At 42.6% G+C, this 13,413-nt stretch overlaps 5 non-coding genes across 5 annotated transcripts; all 5 read right to left on the bottom strand.

The window, feature by feature from the left end:
- Positions 1 to 233: 233 nt before the first annotated feature.
- LOC141198229 (U2 spliceosomal RNA) lies at positions 234 to 424 on the bottom strand. Its single transcript, XR_012270187.1, has one exon. It is a non-coding gene; the product is annotated as a U2 spliceosomal RNA (small nuclear RNA).
- A 1,118-nt stretch (positions 425 to 1,542) lies between these two features.
- LOC141198228 (U2 spliceosomal RNA) lies at positions 1,543 to 1,733 on the bottom strand. Its single transcript, XR_012270186.1, has one exon. It is a non-coding gene; the product is annotated as a U2 spliceosomal RNA (small nuclear RNA).
- Positions 1,734 to 2,848: 1,115 nt separating this feature from the next.
- On the bottom strand, positions 2,849 to 3,044 carry LOC141197952 (U2 spliceosomal RNA). Its single transcript, XR_012269958.1, has one exon. It is a non-coding gene; the product is annotated as a U2 spliceosomal RNA (small nuclear RNA).
- A 6,155-nt stretch (positions 3,045 to 9,199) lies between these two features.
- LOC141198227 (U2 spliceosomal RNA) lies at positions 9,200 to 9,390 on the bottom strand. The gene has a single exon (XR_012270185.1). It is a non-coding gene; the product is annotated as a U2 spliceosomal RNA (small nuclear RNA).
- Positions 9,391 to 10,505: 1,115 nt separating this feature from the next.
- Positions 10,506 to 10,701, bottom strand: LOC141197951 (U2 spliceosomal RNA). The gene has a single exon (XR_012269957.1). It is a non-coding gene; the product is annotated as a U2 spliceosomal RNA (small nuclear RNA).
- Positions 10,702 to 13,413: the final 2,712 nt, after the last annotated feature.

Here is a 13,413-nt window from a genome sequence, read left to right as displayed (position 1 = left end):
AAGGGAGAGCTAGAAAGATAGCATTGCATCACATTACATGGCAATGCAATGCACAGTTGCTGAAGTTGAACCAAAATGAGCTTGTAATCTGGCTTCTGCAACTTTGAACATGAAAAATCCAATGAGGAGAAGAAAAGCAGAGCCAAAGAGTCCATCCCAAAATCCGACAAACAAGCAAAATGAACAAAAAACATTGAATTCAATTCTTTCTGATTTTAGAAACTGCATTAAAGAAGGGGTGCACCGGTCCTGGAGATACTGCAATACCAGGTCAATGCGTGGAGTGGACAGAGCAAGCTCTTTTTCCATCTCCCTGTTCTAAAAATCCATTTAATATATGGTCCCCAGATAGGGGACGTATCAGATATTAAACTGATAAGAACAGATACTACACTTGATCTTAGCCAAAAGGCCGAGAAGCGATAACCAGAATTGGTTTCAAACTACGGAGCCACCCAAGGATCCTAAAAAGTCCATTTGTGGAGATGAGCTCCTGGACTCCCGTTAAGAAGACATGTTGTCAACCTCTAGATCCCTTACATGCCTGCACTTTTCGGCTTGCTGCTGCTGCAATCCACGCGTTTTAGATCTGCATAACTCCACCTCTTTAAACACAGCACCTTCACCCCCTGCTGTTCCCACCCGCCTCAACACCGTTGGAAGGGAGGAGAACCAATTAAGGCGGGGGGTGGGGTGGAACGAGCAGCTGTCTACCCTTAGCAGGAGGGCTCCTGATTACATACCTCTCCTGCTGCTGCTGCTGCTGCTGGCTGTCCAGCAGCAGACTGAAGGTGGCTGCTGCTGTGCACAGGTATATAAAGGCTCAGAGCCTATTATGACACGCGCAGCCAGCGTTCCATTGCCACATTCCATCTACTGCAGGCAGGATACCTGGCTGGCTGAATGTCGCTGAGAAGCTCACAGAGACCGCCATAAGCAACAGTTTAACAGAATGCCACAGACTAATCAACCAAACTTTTTGGGTTGGGTTCTCTTTTATAGTCTGCAGGCATTAAATGAAAGAAGTCAGTGTTCCAGCAGAAGGAGACAACGTTTCAGAAAAGGCATTGTAGCAAACCAAAAAAGAAATTTTAAGCGCAGCAGAGTAACCAGCGCACATACCTGTTAGCTCAGGTGAGTTTAAAAGGCTGCTGTTGATAACAAGGGCATTTGCTAAATAGATGGTGTGTGTGCAACAATATACTGAAAGGTCAATTATATTGTGCAGCTTATCTCACCACCTGTAGTTATTTAGGTGAAAGCTCCAAAATGCTTGCCTAATATGTCTGTTTATCCAAAAGGAAGTAAAAAGGGAGAGCTAGAAAGATAGCATTGCATCACATTACATGGCAATGCAATGCACAGTTGCTGAAGTTGAACCAAAATGAGCTTGTAATCTGGCTTCTGCAACTTTGAACATGAAAAATCCAATGAGGAGAAGAAAAGCAGAGCCAAAGAGTCCATCCCAAAATCCGACAAACAAGCAAAATGAACAAAAAACATTGAATTCAATTCTTTCTGATTTTAGAAACTGCATTAAAGAAGGGGTGCACCGGTCCTGGAGATACTGCAATACCAGGTCAATGCGTGGAGTGGACAGAGCAAGCTCTTTTTCCATCTCCCTGTTCTAAAAATCCATTTAATATATGGTCCCCAGATAGGGGACGTATCAGATATTAAACTGATAAGAACAGATACTACACTTGATCTTAGCCAAAAGGCCGAGAAGCGATAACCAGAATTGGTTTCAAACTACGGAGCCACCCAAGGATCCTAAAAAGTCCATTTGTGGAGATGAGCTCCTGGACTCCCGTTAAGAAGACATGTTGTCAACCTCTAGATCCCTTACATGCCTGCACTTTTCGGCTTGCTGCTGCTGCAATCCACGCGTTTTAGATCTGCATAACTCCACCTCTTTAAACACAGCACCTTCACCCCCTGCTGTTCCCACCCGCCTCAACACCGTTGGAAGGGAGGAGAACCAATTAAGGCGGGGGGTGGGGTGGAACGAGCAGCTGTCTACCCTTAGCAGGAGGGCTCCTGATTACATACCTCTCCTGCTGCTGCTGCTGCTGGCTGTCCAGCAGCAGACTGAAGGTGGCTGCTGCTGTGCACAGGTATATAAAGGCTCAGAGCCTATTATGACACGCGCAGCCAGCGTTCCATTGCCACATTCCATCTACTGCAGGCAGGATACCTGGCTGGCTGAATGTCGCTGAGAAGCTCACAGAGACCGCCATAAGCAACAGTTTAACAGAATGCCACAGACTAATCAACCAAACTTTTTGGGTTGGGTTCTCTTTTATAGTCTGCAGGCATTAAATGAAAGAAGTCAGTGTTCCAGCAGAAGGAGACAACGTTTCAGAAAAGGCATTGTAGCAAACCAAAAAAGAAATTTTAAGCGCAGCAGAGTAACCAGCGCACATACCTGTTAGCTCAGGTGAGTTTAAAAGGCTGCTGTTGATAACAAGGGCATTTGCTAAATAGATGGTGTGTGTGCAACAATATACTGAAAGGTCAATTATATTGTGCAGCTTATCTCACCACCTGTAGTTATTTAGGTGAAAGCTCCAAAATGCTTGCCTAATATGTCTGTTTATCCAAAAGGAAGTAAAAAGGGAGAGCTAGAAAGATAGCATTGCATCACATTACATGGCAATGCAATGCACAGTTGCTGAAGTTGAACCAAAATGAGCTTGTAATCTGGCTTCTGCAACTTTGAACATGAAAAATCCAATGAGGAGAAGAAAAGCAGAGCCAAAGAGTCCATCCCAAAATCCGACAAACAAGCAAAATGAACAAAAAACATTGAATTCAATTCTTTCTGATTTTAGAAACTGCATTAAAGAAGGGGTGCACCGGTCCTGGAGATACTGCAATACCAGGTCAATGCGTGGAGTGGACAGAGCAAGCTCTTTTTCCATCTCCCTGTTCTAAAAATCCATTTAATATATGGTCCCCAGATAGGGGACGTATCAGATATTAAACTGATAAGAACAGATTTTTTTTTTTTTTTTTTTTTTTTTCTCCTCAGACGAGGAAATTCCACAGTCTATGAAAACCAGACAAAGGAAAATTCCATCAAAACAGCTGCGTCAAATCCAATACGCAATTTGCTGTCCCCATCATCATCGGAAATATTTATTTCATATTTCAAAACAACAATAACAAAAATCAAGAGGTACTAACAATATATCTCCACTTTTTAACTTTCCATATTCCCTCTGCATCCACTTCCCCTCTCCTCTTTTTGTCCCATAGGAAACACACATACATCTTCCCCAAAATCACCTTCACACTATCCTTTACAGCAATTTCCTTCCTTTTAAACACATACACATTCCTCACATCCCATAACACTTCCTTTATACATGCAAGCATCAACCACAAGACTCTTTCCTTCGTCCCATCACATATTCCCAAACCAAACATAAACAACTCAAAAGACAACAAATTCACACCACACAATTCTTTACACAAAGGCCCCATTCTCCCAATCACATCTCTAGCATACTGGCAATTCCAAAAAACATGCAACACACTTTCCCTTCCACCACAGCCATTTCTTGGACACATTTCACTCCTCACCAAACCTCTATTCCTCTGAAACTCTCTCACAGGTAATACTCCATGTAAAGACTGCCACACAACTTCACTCTGTTTGTTGGTCATACCACTCATCCGCACTTTCTTCCAAACCTTCTGCACATCACCACCCCTAACCATATTTATTCCACATTCTACCTCTCTACATTCAATCATCCTATACACAGCCTTCTTATTCTCCAGCAATCTCACATCTGCATCACACAGTTCATACCTCACCAAAAACTTATAAACCCACACATACCATACAGGCACCTCAAAAGCAATCGGACATCGCAAATCCCTTTCTTGCCACTTTAAACGAAACAAATACGCTCCAAATAAATACCTACACATAGATGAAAACTTTCCATCCGCCCTAATCACTTTCAAAACAAACACAACGATATTCACACCAAAAAACACGTCCAAATTCGGAAAACCCAAACCACCTTTTTCCACTCTTTTAACCAAAATTTCTCTCCTAGCTCTCTCCATTTTCGAGTTCCACAAAAAAACAAATAAAATTCTATTCAAGCTTCTCATACACATATATCCTGGTGGAAATACTACCGCAATATATAAAAATATTGGCAACACCACACTCTTAACAATTAAAATCTTCCCAAAAAAGGATAAACTCCTCAATTTCCAAAAATTCAACTTCTGCTCAACTTTTCCTTTCGCATCATCCCAACTTTCTTTCCCATCCAAACTCTCTGAAAACTTCACACCCAAAACTTTAATAGGTCCATTCACTACATTCACACCTACATCCCTACTTAAACTTCCGCCTCCAAAACCCTTACACTCACTCTTTTCCCAATTCACTTTAAACGCAGATGCACCACAAAAAATAGACACTAACAACTTCACCCGCCTCACCGAACATTCAGAATCACATAATACACACACGTCATCCATATAACCACTCACCTTCCATTCTTTTCCTCCACCTCCCGGCACTTGCACACCACGAATTACCTTATCTTTCCTCAGCATACACAACAATGGCTCAATTGCACAAATAAATGCTACAGGGGACAAAGGACACCCCTGTTGCACACCCGAAAACACATTCACTTTCCTACCCACATACCCATTCATTAAAACACAGCTATAAACACCCGCATACAAACTTCTCACTCGCCCAACAAAATCAGCCGGAAAACCCATTTTTAACAACACTCTGAACAAAAAACCATGCGACAACCTATCATAAGCCTTTTCAAAATCCAAACTTAACAAAAATACACTCTTCTTACGACCCATGCAATCCCATAGACAATCTCTTAACATACACACACACTCATGAATCCGCCTCCCAGGTACCGCACAACACTGCTCATCCCCAATCACACTCTCTATCACATCACGCATCCTATTAGCCATAAGTTTTGCATAGATTTTATAATCACAATTAAGTAACGTTATTGGCCTCCAATTCCTCAGACTTTTCAAATCCCCTTTCTTAGGAATTAACACAACCAAACCTGCACGCATACTCTCAGTCACCTCCATGTTTCCCCACATATACTTACATACATCCACAAAGTCCTTACCAATCACACCCCACATCACACGATAAAATTCTACTGGGAGGCCATCCTCCCCCGGCGTCTTATTCAAAGCCATACTACACATAACCTTCCATACCTCATCACCAGTCACCTCACCCATCACTCTCTCTCTTTCTGCTTCACTCAACTTACTCTCTAACACACTCAAAACATCATTCTCCAAACATTCATCCCTCTGTTTCACTGCATACAGATCCTCATAAAACTTAGCCACCTCTTCACACATATCCTCTCCACTCACCTCACTTCCATCTGCTCCATACACCACGCTCATACTCTGTTTCTTTCCAAAAACTTTTTTAAAGAAAAACCGAGAACATTTCTCATCCTGCTCCATCTTATCAATCTTTGCCCTAAACACTATGCTTCTCCCTCTCTCCAACAAAAACTCACTAATCTCCTTTTTTACCTCTAAAATATCCTCCTCCACCTCAACTCCTCCTTCCCTTAACTTATACAAAACGCTCAACCGCGCGTTCAGTTTAACAAAACTCTCTCTTTTAATTGCTGCATACTTGTATCCTAAATTTTTAAAGAACATTTTTGCTTGTTTCTTCACCCAGTCCCACCACTCACAAACATTCCTGAACTCATTTTTATGCTTACACCATTCTTCATACCGCCTTTCATACTCCTTTCTCACATCTTCATTCTCTAACAGTTTAACATTTAACTTCCACAATCCTCTCCCAAACACTCCATCAACTTTTATATCCAACTCACACAACATACACACATGATCTGAAAAAAGAACGTTTTCCTGCCTATAATTAACAGAAACCATATTTTTAGAAATAAAACAATAATCCAATCTGGATTGTACCCTACCACTCTCAGAAAAGAAAGTGTTCAACAAAGGATTCATGTTACACACGCGCTGCATATCACACAACCCAAAATCATTCACTAACTCCAATAATGCTTTCCCAGACACATCCACATTCACTCTCCCCACATCACAGTTCATATCACCCACAATTACCACAGGTATTCTTCCTGGAACAAAAAGCTTAATTTTTTCAAATAAATTTTTGCGCTCATTTTTTTCAACTGGCGCATAAACATTAATAACACAAAACTTTACATTCTTGTATACAAAATTAGCAAGGATACATCTCCCCACCTCAATAACCAAATAATCACTCAAAACAACCTCCCTTCCTTTAACCAAAATACCCACACCATCATTCTTATTACATGCACTCCCCGACCACACAGACGCTCCATAAGACCATTCATCCCCTTTCACACCATCCACTACCCCACATTCTTGTAAACAAAAAATAGATGCATTTTGCATAGCTAAAAACTCAAAAATAGCAGCTCTTCTTACTTTACTTTTAAACACTCTTACGTTTTGGGACACTATGGTAAATCCCATAATACTTCTACTCCTTCACCAATTACACAAAGAAATAGCCTTTGGCCTAAACCAAAGCTCACAAGAGGACAAAAAGAAAAAACATTTACAATATTATATGGTGACACTATCCAGCACCACCACTATCCTCCTCCGCCATCAGAACAGAACAGCTGGTTTCCGACCCGCTGGCTTCACCAGCCACACTCCTCATTCTGGCAGTTCTGATCTTCCTCTGAGGCTCACTAAAATCTGCATCATCACTGCCCCCACCATCCTCCCTACGACTCTTCTTTGCACCCCTATCATCCTCCGAAGAAAAATCTTCAATGTTTTCAGGACCCGAAGGGTGTTCAGGACTGTCGGGTTCCGAGATTTGCACTTCACATCCTGTTGCGTCCATTGCCTCTCCAAAAGTCATCATCTCAGGCAGCTCTGCTTCCACCACTTTCCTAGATATTCTCGCAGACACTGCCTTTTTCTCCACCTTTGCCACTTCCCTCCAGAACTCCTTTTCTTCCCTCCGCTTCTTCCTCATTTCTTCAGCAGAAGAAGAACATGGTCTCAGGGACACCTCCTCTGGCGCCGTAGAGGGAGAGGCTCTACCAGTTTCCCGCCTCCTTCCCTCTCTCTCCTCCCTCTCCAATCTTTCCAGCACTTTCAGTGCGCTTGCCATCTGCCTCCTCTCCAGCTCCTCCTCCTTCTGTTCTTTATCAGAACGTCTAGGTGCACTCATAGGACAGTCCTTATACATGTGATCACTACTCCCACAGACATCACAGGACTTGGCCTCTGGACACTGGTTGGCCATATGCCCCTCCTTTCTGCAATTTCGGCAACACTGCCCTTTAAGGCATGTTACCATGGTATGTCCGAAAGAAAAGCATCTACGGCAAAACATGGGCTGGCCTGGGTAAAAGAGGAAACCTCTATGGCCTGCAACGGAAAAATTTGATGGAGGGTGTCTAAAGCCCCCCACACTGTCAGGATCCCTTTTCAATTTCACACGGAATTTATACTGACAGTTAAAGATTCCTAGACAATTGACTTGCTTCACTCCCTTCCGCACATATTCACAGTAGCGAGAGAGGAAGCACTCCAGCAGCTCAGGGTCTGTAAAAGGGTTATAGACAGTCACAGTCACCTCCTTTTCTTGCAGACCAAACAAAGGTTCCCATCTAACTCCTTCCAAGCAGGGGTCACTAGAGTGACCACGGAGCCATTCAAAGACATTAAGGCAAACATCCTGGTCCATAAAGGTAACGTCATAATTACCTTGACGTGAAAATTCGTTGACACTGAAGATCTCAGAACGTCTTGCTCCAGCTTTGCCTTCAACGATGTCTTGGACAATGAAAACCACGTTGTTCTTGTTCTGGTCAGATGGATCCACGGACAAACGGATGGTGTTCTTCACAAAAGACATCTTGGATTCTGTCGGTATGGAATACCACAGGAAAAAGCAGAAAATCCTCCACAAAAGGGTCCGGATTCCTCCAGGAGACTCGCACCAATCAAGGTACAGTCATACGATCGCAGCCAAAAGGCCGAGAAGCGATAACCAGAATTGGTTTCAAACTACGGAGCCACCCAAGGATCCTAAAAAGTCCATTTGTGGAGATGAGCTCCTGGACTCCCGTTAAGAAGACATGTTGTCAACCTCTAGATCCCTTACATGCCTGCACTTTTCGGCTTGCTGCTGCTGCAATCCACGCGTTTTAGATCTGCATAACTCCACCTCTTTAAACACAGCACCTTCACCCCCTGCTGTTCCCACCCGCCTCAACACCGTTGGAAGGGAGGAGAACCAATTAAGGCGGGGGGTGGGGTGGAACGAGCAGCTGTCTACCCTTAGCAGGAGGGCTCCTGATTACATACCTCTCCTGCTGCTGCTGCTGCTGGCTGTCCAGCAGCAGACTGAAGGTGGCTGCTGCTGTGCACAGGTATATAAAGGCTCAGAGCCTATTATGACACGCGCAGCCAGCGTTCCATTGCCACATTCCATCTACTGCAGGCAGGATACCTGGCTGGCTGAATGTCGCTGAGAAGGTCACAGAGACCGCCATAAGCAACAGTTTAACAGAATGCCACAGACTAATCAACCAAACTTTTTGGGTTGGGTTCTCTTTTATAGTCTGCAGGCATTAAATGAAAGAAGTCAGTGTTCCAGCAGAAGGAGACAACGTTTCAGAAAAGGCATTGTAGCAAACCAAAAAAGAAATTTTAAGCGCAGCAGAGTAACCAGCGCACATACCTGTTAGCTCAGGTGAGTTTAAAAGGCTGCTGTTGATAACAAGGGCATTTGCTAAATAGATGGTGTGTGTGCAACAATATACTGAAAGGTCAATTATATTGTGCAGCTTATCTCACCACCTGTAGTTATTTAGGTGAAAGCTCCAAAATACTTGCCTAATATGTCTGTTTATCCAAAAGGAAGTAAAAAGGGAGAGCTAGAAAGATAGCATTGCATCACATTACATGGCAATGCAATGCACAGTTGCTGAAGTTGAACCAAAATGAGCTTGTAATCTGGCTTCTGCAACTTTGAACATGAAAAATCCAATGAGGAGAAGAAAAGCAGAGCCAAAGAGTCCATCCCAAAATCCGACAAACAAGCAAAATGAACAAAAAACATTGAATTCAATTCTTTCTGATTTTAGAAACTGCATTAAAGAAGGGGTGCACCGGTCCTGGAGATACTGCAATACCAGGTCAATGCGTGGAGTGGACAGAGCAAGCTCTTTTTCCATCTCCCTGTTCTAAAAATCCATTTAATATATGGTCCCCAGATAGGGGACGTATCAGATATTAAACTGATAAGAACAGATACTACACTTGATCTTAGCCAAAAGGCCGAGAAGCGATAACCAGAATTGGTTTCAAACTACGGAGCCACCCAAGGATCCTGAAAAGTCCATTTGTGGAGATGAGCTCCTGGACTCCCGTTAAGAAGACATGTTGTCAACCTCTAGATCCCTTACATGCCTGCACTTTTCGGCTTGCTGCTGCTGCAATCCACGCGTTTTAGATCTGCATAACTCCACCTCTTTAAACACAGCACCTTCACCCCCTGCTGTTCCCACCCGCCTCAACACCGTTGGAAGGGAGGAGAACCAATTAAGGCGGGGGGTGGGGTGGAACGAGCAGCTGTCTACCCTTAGCAGGAGGGCTCCTGATTACATACCTCTCCTGCTGCTGCTGCTGCTGGCTGTCCAGCAGCAGACTGAAGGTGGCTGCTGCTGTGCACAGGTATATAAAGGCTCAGAGCCTATTATGACACGCGCAGCCAGCGTTCCATTGCCACATTCCATCTACTGCAGGCAGGATACCTGGCTGGCTGAATGTCGCTGAGAAGCTCACAGAGACCGCCATAAGCAACAGTTTAACAGAATGCCACAGACTAATCAACCAAACTTTTTGGGTTGGGTTCTCTTTTATAGTCTGCAGGCATTAAATGAAAGAAGTCAGTGTTCCAGCAGAAGGAGACAACGTTTCAGAAAAGGCATTGTAGCAAACCAAAAAAGAAATTTTAAGCGCAGCAGAGTAACCAGCGCACATACCTGTTAGCTCAGGTGAGTTTAAAAGGCTGCTGTTGATAACAAGGGCATTTGCTAAATAGATGGTGTGTGTGCAACAATATACTGAAAGGTCAATTATATTGTGCAGCTTATCTCACCACCTGTAGTTATTTAGGTGAAAGCTCCAAAATGCTTGCCTAATATGTCTGTTTATCCAAAAGGAAGTAAAAAGGGAGAGCTAGAAAGATAGCATTGCATCACATTACATGGCAATGCAATGCACAGTTGCTGAAGTTGAACCAAAATGAGCTTGTAATCTGGCTTCTGCAACTTTGAACATGAAAAATCCAATGAGGAGAAGAAAAGCAGAGCCAAAGAGTCCATCCCAAAATCCGACAAACAAGCAAAATGAACAAAAAACATTGAATTCAATTCTTTCTGATTTTAGAAACTGCATTAAAGAAGGGGTGCACCGGTCCTGGAGATACTGCAATACCAGGTCAATGCGTGGAGTGGACAGAGCAAGCTCTTTTTCCATCTCCCTGTTCTAAAAATCCATTTAATATATGGTCCCCAGATAGGGGACGTATCAGATATTAAACTGATAAGAACAGATTTTTTTTTTTTTTTTTTTTTTTTTCTCCTCAGACGAGGAAATTCCACAGTCTATGAAAACCAGACAAAGGAAAATTCCATCAAAACAGCTGCGTCAAATCCAATACGCAATTTGCTGTCCCCATCATCATCGGAAATATTTATTTCATATTTCAAAACAACAATAACAAAAATCAAGAGGTACTAACAATATATCTCCACTTTTTAACTTTCCATATTCCCTCTGCATCCACTTCCCCTCTCCTCTTTTTGTCCCATAGGAAACACACATACATCTTCCCCAAAATCACCTTCACACTATCCTTTACAGCAATTTCCTTCCTTTTAAACACATACACATTCCTCACATCCCATAACACTTCCTTTATACATGCAAGCATCAACCACAAGACTCTTTCCTTCGTCCCATCACATATTCCCAAACCAAACATAAACAACTCAAAAGACAACAAATTCACACCACACAATTCTTTACACAAAGGCCCCATTCTCCCAATCACATCTCTAGCATACTGGCAATTCCAAAAAACATGCAACACACTTTCCCTTCCACCACAGCCATTTCTTGGACACATTTCACTCCTCACCAAACCTCTATTCCTCTGAAACTCTCTCACAGGTAATACTCCATGTAAAGACTGCCACACAACTTCACTCTGTTTGTTGGTCATACCACTCATCCGCACTTTCTTCCAAACCTTCTGCACATCACCACCCCTAACCATATTTATTCCACATTCTACCTCTCTACATTCAATCATCCTATACACAGCCTTCTTATTCTCCAGCAATCTCACATCTGCATCACACAGTTCATACCTCACCAAAAACTTATAAACCCACACATACCATACAGGCACCTCAAAAGCAATCGGACATCGCAAATCCCTTTCTTGCCACTTTAAACGAAACAAATACGCTCCAAATAAATACCTACACATAGATGAAAACTTTCCATCCGCCCTAATCACTTTCAAAACAAACACAACGATATTCACACCAAAAAACACGTCCAAATTCGGAAAACCCAAACCACCTTTTTCCACTCTTTTAACCAAAATTTCTCTCCTAGCTCTCTCCATTTTCGAGTTCCACAAAAAAACAAATAAAATTCTATTCAAGCTTCTCATACACATATATCCTGGTGGAAATACTACCGCAATATATAAAAATATTGGCAACACCACACTCTTAACAATTAAAATCTTCCCAAAAAAGGATAAACTCCTCAATTTCCAAAAATTCAACTTCTGCTCAACTTTTCCTTTCGCATCATCCCAACTTTCTTTCCCATCCAAACTCTCTGAAAACTTCACACCCAAAACTTTAATAGGTCCATTCACTACATTCACACCTACATCCCTACTTAAACTTCCGCCTCCAAAACCCTTACACTCACTCTTTTCCCAATTCACTTTAAACGCAGATGCACCACAAAAAATAGACACTAACAACTTCACCCGCCTCACCGAACATTCAGAATCACATAATACACACACGTCATCCATATAACCACTCACCTTCCATTCTTTTCCTCCACCTCCCGGCACTTGCACACCACGAATTACCTTATCTTTCCTCAGCATACACAACAATGGCTCAATTGCACAAATAAATGCTACAGGGGACAAAGGACACCCCTGTTGCACACCCGAAAACACATTCACTTTCCTACCCACATACCCATTCATTAAAACACAGCTATAAACACCCGCATACAAACTTCTCACTCGCCCAACAAAATCAGCCGGAAAACCCATTTTTAACAACACTCTGAACAAAAAACCATGCGACAACCTATCATAAGCCTTTTCAAAATCCAAACTTAACAAAAATACACTCTTCTTACGACCCATGCAATCCCATAGACAATCTCTTAACATACACACACACTCATGAATCCGCCTCCCAGGTACCGCACAACACTGCTCATCCCCAATCACACTCTCTATCACATCACGCATCCTATTAGCCATAAGTTTTGCATAGATTTTATAATCACAATTAAGTAACGTTATTGGCCTCCAATTCCTCAGACTTTTCAAATCCCCTTTCTTAGGAATTAACACAACCAAACCTGCACGCATACTCTCAGTCACCTCCATGTTTCCCCACATATACTTACATACATCCACAAAGTCCTTACCAATCACACCCCACATCACACGATAAAATTCTACTGGGAGGCCATCCTCCCCCGGCGTCTTATTCAAAGCCATACTACACATAACCTTCCATACCTCATCACCAGTCACCTCACCCATCACTCTCTCTCTTTCTGCTTCACTCAACTTACTCTCTAACACACTCAAAACATCATTCTCCAAACATTCATCCCTCTGTTTCACTGCATACAGATCCTCATAAAACTTAGCCACCTCTTCACACATATCCTCTCCACTCACCTCACTTCCATCTGCTCCATACACCACGCTCATACTCTGTTTCTTTCCAAAAACTTTTTTAAAGAAAAACCGAGAACATTTCTCATCCTGCTCCATCTTATCAATCTTTGCCCTAAACACTATGCTTCTCCCTCTCTCCAACAAAAACTCACTAATCTCCTTTTTTACCTCTAAAATATCCTCCTCCACCTCAACTCCTCCTTCCCTTAACTTATACAAAACGCTCAACCGCGCGTTCAGTTTAACAAAACTCTCTCTTTTAATTGCTGCATACTTGTATCCTAAATTTTTAAAGAACATTTTTGCTTGTTTCTTCACCCAGTCCCACCACTCACAAACATTCCTGAACT

The sequence above is a fragment of the Phyllobates terribilis genome, unplaced genomic scaffold (genome assembly GCF_046119375.1).
Source record: "Phyllobates terribilis strain yellow unplaced genomic scaffold, ASM4611937v1 Scaffold_94__1_contigs__length_6153435, whole genome shotgun sequence".
NCBI lineage: Eukaryota > Metazoa > Chordata > Amphibia > Anura > Dendrobatidae > Phyllobates > Phyllobates terribilis.
This window is presented reverse-complemented; position numbering and strand designations above follow the sequence as displayed.